Genomic DNA, 8592 nt, shown 5'->3' with positions numbered 1-8592 from the left:
ATTTTCATTGAACCACTAAAAGTTGCTGAAGATCAGATTGTACTACTTCACACTTTTACATATTATGAGGTGAGGCATTCCTCTTTGAGTGGTTGGGTGTTGGTTCTCAGTGGAGGATCTACTTTATAACAACAGAAATTTAGCTTTTACCTTTTACAGCAAATAAATCTCAGTCTTTCACTATAACTCAGTATTGATTCATTAACTATAATTCAATTACGGCTCACTTATTCAATTGTCTGTTACTGACTAGTAGCTAATTATTACAGTAATCTTTAATAAATTGGGTTAATACAAGATTCAAAAATACACTTTGTGAAAAAATACTAAAAATGTCACATTTGTATGAAAACTGGAATAAATCACGTTGGTTATTTTTAGTGGGAGTTTAAAACAGAATCTCCAGACCCTATGCATCACAGAGTCCTTCAGTGTAAATCTTGTTAAAAATCAGTGGGATGGTTGTGGAGATGGCACTATAGCACGTAGTGGGCCATTGCACAGGCGCTGATCTGTCAGCTCCCAGATCCATGCATATGCAGTGATCCCTCTCTGTTGGCCTCCCAATCACTGGCCAGACCTGCAGCCCTGCATTGCTGGCCCTTCAGCCCCTATGGCCAATCGCTGGCCCTCCAAACATACCGAGGCCCAGCCTCGCACCCACCTGGCAGTGCTGATTTTTCTTTCCCCCCTCCTCCCTGGCACCACAATTTCCCCTCCCCCCACAGCCCCAACCCTCACCCCACCCAACTCCATTGGCCAGCCCTGATCATTGGCCTCCCTCTCCCTCCCCCACTGCAGTGTGGCAGAAGTACCCCACATGATTACCCCAAGACGCCCCATTAGGCCCTGCTCCCTTGGCACTGACCCATAGCCAGTGGGCATTGCAAGGTGCCAGTGTCCAAGGATCATTGCCCACTGCCCAACCCTCAACTGACCCTCCTTTCACTCCAGTGGGGTCGGGCTGCTAACTCCCTGCAAGTGGGGAGTTATTGCAATCCCCACTAGAGTGAGTGTGGCAAGGGAGGTGTGAGTGTGGGAAGGGAGGCGTGAGTGTGGGGAGGGAGGCGTGAGTGTGGGGAGGGAGGCGTGAGTGTGGGGAGGGAGGCGTGAGTGTGAAGAAAGGCTAATGGAGATTTCAGTCCTGTGCCCTTATTTAAATCATATTTAAATTATCTGCTGTATAATTTAGGCAGTTCTGCTACGATTTCCAATGCAGAGCTGATGGCACCGGAAATCTGGGACTGGACACTGCACTCGGGGCCGGACACCCAGCATGGACCGAGCTAATCTGGTAGCCAAGTTCCGCACACATGAGGACGGTCTCAACAGGGATCTTGGGTTCATGTCGCACTATCTGTAACCCCCGTGACTTGCCTGGGTTTGCAAAACCTCACTTACTGTACTGTCTGGAGACAATACACATCTCTGTAACCTGTGATCAGTGCTCCTACCACTCACATTATCAGCCACTTCAGGTCTTGAACAGCAGGTTAGGTGTAAGGATTCGCATTCTAATCAGTAATCTCTAAACTGTCTGTGCTTTATATGCTGTGTCTGAGGCCAGAACTCTCCATTCACCTGATGAAGAGGCTAACCCCAAAAGCTTGTGAGTATATTATCAAATAAATAGGTTGGACTAAAACCTGGTGTTGTCAGACTTTTTACTGTGTCTACGCCAGTCCAATGCCGGCATTCCCACATCATCATTTAAATCTCCCAGCACTAAAACAACACCATGGATAGGACAATCCAATTGCTCTCTTTCTCACTCATCTCGATCATGTTGACAATTAGCCCTATTCCTGAGCCAAACTTTGATGGAATATAACATCATAGAACACAGAACACTACAGCACAAACAGGCCCTTTGGCCCACAAGTTGTGCCGATCATATCCATACCTACCAGGCCTATCTATAACTCTCGATCCCATTAAATCCCATATACTCATCCTGAAGTCTTTTAAAAGACCCCAGCGAGTTTGCCTCTACCACCACCAATGGCAGCCGATTCCACTCACTCACCACCCTCTGAGTGAAAAACTTACCCCTGACATCTCCTCTGTACCTGCTCCCCAGCACCTTAAACCTGTGTCCTCTCGTCCATCTGGCTTAAGCGATCACTGTCTTGTAGTCACAAAGGCTGAGGGAGTCGTGTCTCTCTCAGAGGGTGAGAGGGGTCCTCCAGTCCAGCCCCTCATTGACTCTGACTGGCTGGAGGACCAGGTGCCAGATTCAGTCCTCCAGTCATGCCCCTCCTGTCCCGGCTCCCTGTTCTGGATGGGGGAGAGGAGACAATAAAACAGACGTTCAAGTTTGGGCTCAAATCAAAGAGGGCTCTGATCTCTAGGAAGGAAGGACGGAAACCCTAGGGAGGGGCAGAAAGGATTCAAAAAACACCTGCTCGCAGCCCCCCAGGCCCCCCAATGAAACTCATTCATTTCATTGTCAGTCTGCAGTTAGTTAGTTAGGTTGGTTAGGGCAAGATTAGGGCCAGTTACAGACAGCAGAGGGAAGTTGTGTGTGGAACCGGAAGAGATTGGTGAGGCATTGAATTTCTCTTCGGTGTTCACGCAGGGGGACATGAATGTAGCTGAGGAGAACACTGGGTTACAGGGGTGTAAACTAGACAGTATTGCAGTTGATAAGGGGGATGTGCTGGATATTCTTGAGGGTTTGAAAATAGATAAGGGCCTGTTCTGCGCTGTAATGTTCTATGTTCTATATGTTCTATGCAGTGGAGCTGGAGAGCCAGAGGAAAGTAAACTAGGAGTGGAGGAATGAAATGGTGGAAACGGTGGGATAGGTTTGAATTTCAGCCCAGGGAGGAGGGAGAGTGCATGGGACAGGAATTTACAGATTTGGGAGAATGAGAAGGGAAGAAATGTCCCATAAAAACTAGAATTATCTGGTCCGGAGTTCTATCCTGCAATGACAGTGAGGAATTTTGTAAATTTCTTTTAGAACCATAGAAAATTCCAGCTCAGAAACAGGCCTTTTGGCCCTTCTTGTCTGTGCTGAACCATTTTTTGCCTAGTCCCACTGACCTGCACTTGGACCATATCCCTCCACACCCCTCTCATCCATGAACCTGTCCAAGTTTGTCTTAAATATTAAAAGTGACCCCGCATTTACCACTTTATCCGGCAGCTCATTCCACACTCCCACCACTCTCTGTGTGAAGAGGCTCCCCTTAATATTCCCTTTAAACTTTTCCCCCTTCACCCTTCACCCATACCCTCTGGTTTTTTCAGTGGAAAAAGCCTGCTTGCATTCACTCTATCTATACCCATCATAATTTTATGCACCTCTATCAAATCTCCCCTCATTCTCCAGGGAATAAAGTCCTAATCTATTCAATCTCTCTCTGTAACTCAGCTTCTCAAGTCCCAGCAACATCCTTGTGAACCTTCTCTGCACTCTTTCAACCTTATTAATATCCTTCCTGTAACTAGGTGACCAAAACTGTACACAATACTCTAAATTCAGCCTCACCAATGCCTTATATAACCTCACCATAACAAAGAACAAAGAACAAAACCAGCCCGGGAAACAGGCCCTTCGGCCCAACGAGCCCGCGCCGCCATCTCAACACCACCAGTCCCCCTCTCTACCCATGACCCCTGTCTAATGTTTTATGGCCATCCAGATTGAGGGAATCTGATTTAGGGACAATTTATTCCTGCCAATCAGCCTAACAGCACATCTTTGGGGTGTGGGAGGAAACCGGAGCACCCGGAGAAAACCCACGCAAGCACGGGGAGAATGTGCAAACTCCCACAGACACCGGCCCAAATCCATGTGTCTGCACGGCAATCAGCGATAGTCACTGAGCTGTCGTCTTGCCCAGTACCTTGTCCAGTTTAGGCACACACTAACGACATGAAGCACTAGGCCAATCTCGAACATCCAAGAGCAGCCCCAGTACGACCCATCGCGTGTATGCCCCTCATTGGACACAAGGCGGACCGACTTAAAACCTGTGAATGAAAAGAGAAAAACATTATTATCATACCATATCCATTTACATTACCAGGGACGCCCCAATGCTAATGAACCTTATTTAAAACAATCTCCTATATCCACCCATCTCCAACCCACTCATGTGCCTGTCTAAGTTACTCTTAAATGACTCTAGCATGTTTGCCTCCACCACCTTACTTGGCAGAGCATTCCATACCCTCACTACCCTCTGTGTGAAAAACCTCCCTCTAATATCTGTGTTGTACCTCTCCCCCCTCACCCTAAGCCCGTGGCCCCTTGTCCTGTGTGTCTCTATCATAGGAAATAGCTTACCTCTGTTTACTCTATCTATACCCTTCATAATCTTATATACCTCTATTAGATCCCCCCTCAGTCGGCGTCTTTCAAGGGAAAACAGCCCCAATTTCTTCAATCTTTCCTCATACCCCAGTCCTTCCATACCAGGCAACATCCTGGTAAACCTCCTCTGCACTCTCTCCAGAGTCTCCACGTCCTTCTGGTAGTAAGGCAACCAGAACTGGACGCAGTACTCTAAATGCGGCCTAACCAACATTCTGTACAACTGCAACATTAGACTCCAGCTCTTATATTCTATACCCCTTCCTATAAAGGCTAACATACCATAGGCTTTCTTCACCACACTCTCCACTTGCACTGCCACCTTCAAAGACTTGTGCACTTGCACCCCCAGGTCTCGCTGTGATTCTATACTCCTTACGGGCTTACCCTTTATCATATAACTCCCCCCTACATTATTCCGGCCAAAATGCATCACCTCACATTTATCCGGATTAAACTCCATTTGCCAGGTATCTGCCCAATCAACCAGCCTATCAATATCCCGTTGTATTGCCAGACACTGCTCCTCACTGCCCGCCAATCCAGCCATCTTGGTGTCATCAGCAAATTTGCTGATCACACCACTTACTCCCTCTTCCAAATCATTTATATACACTACAAAGAGAAGAGGTCCCAGTACTGAGCCCTGCGGCACACCACTAGTGACAGACCTCCAGCTAGAAAAGGACCCCTCCACTACTACTCCAACTTTTATACTCGATACTCCGGTTTATGAAGTCCAGTGTACCAAAAGCACTTTTTATGATCCTATCCATCTGTGACGTCACTTTTAGAGAATTTTATGGAATATGGTTAAGGAGAGAATTTACAGAAGGGAACACAAACTTCAGATCAAAATTAACAGAGTCACTCCATTCATCAGCAGCTGAATATCATTGGCATGTGAAGTTAGAAGGAGCAAGTTTTGTTTGCGGGAGAAGATTTTGAACATCAGTGTGGCTGGAAAAGCATCGAGACACACACCAGTGTTCCAGTGTAGCGTGGAAAGAGCTTTCACCACTTCCACAGTCTGAAAATACATCAAAGCATTCACAGTGTGGAGATTTTCTGTGTGTTCACAGGGATTAAACTGATCATCAAACCTGGAGAGAAAAAATGCTGAAATTGTGGAAATGCGGGGACTGTGGAATGGGATTCAGATCCCCCAGGTGAGCTGGAGATTCATCACTGCAGTCACACTGGGGAGAGACCATTCACCTGTTCCGAGAGTGGGAAGGGATTCACTCAGCTATCCATCCTGCAAAACCATCAGCGAGTTCACACCGGGGAGAGTCATTTACCTGAGATTTAATAATTCATTAGCCCTTTGGAAACACAAAAGTTCATACAGGGGAGAGACCATTCACCTGTTCTGAGTGTTGGGAATGGATTCGCTCAGTCATCCAGAACTGGGTAGAGAACTGGCTTGCAAAGAGGAGACAGAGAGTAGTAGTGGAAGGGTCTTTCTCTAGCTGGAGGTCTGTCACTAGTGCTGTGCTGCAGGGCTCAGTACTGGGACCTCTTCTCTTTGTAGTGTATATAAATGATTTGGAAGAGGGAGTAGGTGATGTGAGCAGCAAATTTGCTGAAGACACCAAGATGGCTGGATTGGCGGGCAGTGAGGAGCAGTGTCTGGCAATACAGCGGGATATTGATAGGCTGGTTGATTGGGCAGATACATGGCAAATGGAGTTTAATCCGGATAAATGTGAGGTGATGCATTTTGGCCAGAATAATGTAGCGGGGAGTTATATGATAAAGGATAAGCCCATAAGGAGTATAGAGTCGCAGCGAGACCTGGGGGTGCAAGTGCACAAGTCTTTGAAGGTGGCAGTGCAAGTGGAGAAGGTTGTGAAGAAAGCCTATGGTATGTTAGCCTTTATAGGAAGGGGTATAGAATATATGAGCTGGAGTCTAATGTGGCAGTTGTATAGAACATTGGTTAGGCCACACTTGGAGTACTGCGTCCAGTTCTGGTCGCCTTACTACCGGAAGGACGTGGAGACTCTGGAGAGAGTGCAGAGGAGGTTTACCAGGATGTTGCTGGTATGGAAGGACTGGGGTATGAGGAAAGATTGAACAAATTGGGGCTCTTTTCCCTTGAAAGACGGCGACTGAGGGGGGATCTAATAGAGGTATATAAGATTATGAAGGGTATAGATAGAGTAAACAGAGGTAAGCTATTTCCTATGATAGAGACACATAGCACGAGGGGCCATGGGCTTCAGGTGAGGGGGGAGAGGGACAACACAGATATTAGAGGGAGGTTTTTCACACAGAAGGTAGTGAGGTATGGAATGCTCTGCCAAGTAAGGTGGTGGAGGCAAACATGCTACAGTTGTTTAAGAGTAACTTAGACAGGCACATGAGTGGGTTGGAGATGGGAGGATATAGGAGATTGTTTTAAATACGGGTTATTAGCATTGGGGTGTCCCTGCTAAGGTAAATGGATATGGTACAATAATAATGTTTTTTTTCTCTTTTCATTCACAGGTTTTAAGTCGGTCCGCCTCGTGTCCAACGAGGGGCATACACGCGATGGGTCGTACTGGGGCTGCTCTTGGTTGTTCGAGATTGGCCTAGTGCTTCATGTCGTTAGTGTGTGCCTAAACTGGACCAGATACTGGGCAAGACGACAGCTCAGTGACTATCGCTGATTGCTGTGCAGACACATGGATTTGGGCCGGTGTCTGTGGGAGTTTGCGCATTCTCCCCGTGCTTGCGTGGGTTTTCTCCGGGTGCTCCGGTTTCCTCCCACACCCCAAAGATGTGCTGTTAGGCTGATTGGCAGGAATAAATTGTCCCTAAATCAGTTTCCCTCAATCTGGATGGCCATAAAACAATAGATAAGGGTCATGGGTGGAGGGGGGGACTGGTGGTGTTGAGATGGCGGCGCGGGCTCGTTGGGCCAAAGGGCCTGTTTCCCGGGCTGATTCTGTTCTTTGTTCTTTGTATCCAGCCAGCTGAGACATCAGTGCAGTCACACCAATCAGAGACCTTTTACATACTCTGATTGTAGTGGTGTCTTTAAAAACTCCACTGATCTGATGATCCACAAATGCAGTCACACTGGGGAGAGGTCATTCATCTGTTGTCATTGTGCCAAAAGGTTTAGAAGGTCATCCCTTCTGTGGACGCAGCAGCGAGTTCACACTGAGGAGACACTCAGAGTGTGGGAAGGGATTCGGTGACTGTTTCCCAATTGTAGAGTTCACAAGTGATGATAGGGGTTGGATTCTGCTAGTTATTGCTGTTGTTAATCACATCCAGGACTGAATTATGTTCATTCTGAACAGTTGATGAAGTGGGAGCGTCAGAGGGATTCTTTCTGCTGGACTGGCTGGTCTCACAACTTAACTTCCAGTGGGGTCGGTGCTCTTTAGTTTCAGCTGGTACTCAGAGGCAGTTGGAGATGGGTCATAGGGCAGTGAGTTCCCCCAACTCAGCCAGGAGTAGCTGGACAGTGAGGGAGTCGCAAAGCTGCAGGCTTCCTAAGAAAGAAGACAATCCAGATACCCAGGGAACTGAGACAGAAAGATTATATCAGAAAACTGAAGTTACATGAACAGTGACTGAGGTGTTGTTCAGAAGAAACTGAAGGAAGAGTAAACAAAGAGGATCTGAATTAAAGAGACAATTGCATTTAACTTGATTCAGAGTGGGGAGCTTGATTTAGAGGTAGCTGACATATTTGAAATAATTTTAATAAGAATCTGTGACTTGCAAGTTAAAGTAATTGTGGCCATTTGAATTTGACACTACAGTTAAGAAAGCCCACAAAAGCCTTTACTTTCTCAGGAGGCTAAGGAAATTTGGATGTCCATTGTGACTCTCGCCAATATTTAGAGATGCACTACAGAAAACATTCTTTCTGGTTGTATCACAGCTCCTGCTCTGCCCAAGACCACAAGAAACTGCAAATAGTTATGAATGAAACTCAGTCCATCACACAAACCAACCACCCATCCATTGTCAGTATTTATGAGCCTCCATCCACGCCTCTCCATCTCCCCCCATCAGCAAATCCTTCTATTCCTTTCTCCCTCATGTGTGTATCCAGTTTCCCCTTCAATGTGTTCATGTTATTCACCTCAACCACTCGCTGTGGTAGTGAGTTCCACATTCTCACCACTCTCCTCAAATCCAAACTGGATTATTGAACTCCTTCATAATCAGGTCATAAGAACATAAGAAACATAAGAACATAAGAAATAGGAGCAGGAGTAGGCCATCTGGCCCCTCGAGCCTGCCCCGCCATTCAATAAGAT

The 8592-nt window shown here is 46.7% G+C and overlaps 1 protein-coding gene across 1 annotated transcript in view; it reads right to left on the bottom strand.

The window, feature by feature from the left end:
• LOC145357589 (uncharacterized) overlaps nucleotides 1-8592 on the bottom strand; it is a 254877-nt gene that overhangs the window by 176710 nt on the left and 69575 nt on the right. The gene's annotated exons all lie outside the window — the stretch shown is intronic.

This window comes from Carcharhinus amblyrhynchos, chromosome 23, assembly GCF_965287045.1.
Source record: "Carcharhinus amblyrhynchos chromosome 23, sCarAmb.v2.hapA, whole genome shotgun sequence".
Lineage (NCBI taxonomy): Eukaryota > Metazoa > Chordata > Chondrichthyes > Carcharhiniformes > Carcharhinidae > Carcharhinus > Carcharhinus amblyrhynchos.
This window is presented reverse-complemented; position numbering and strand designations above follow the sequence as displayed.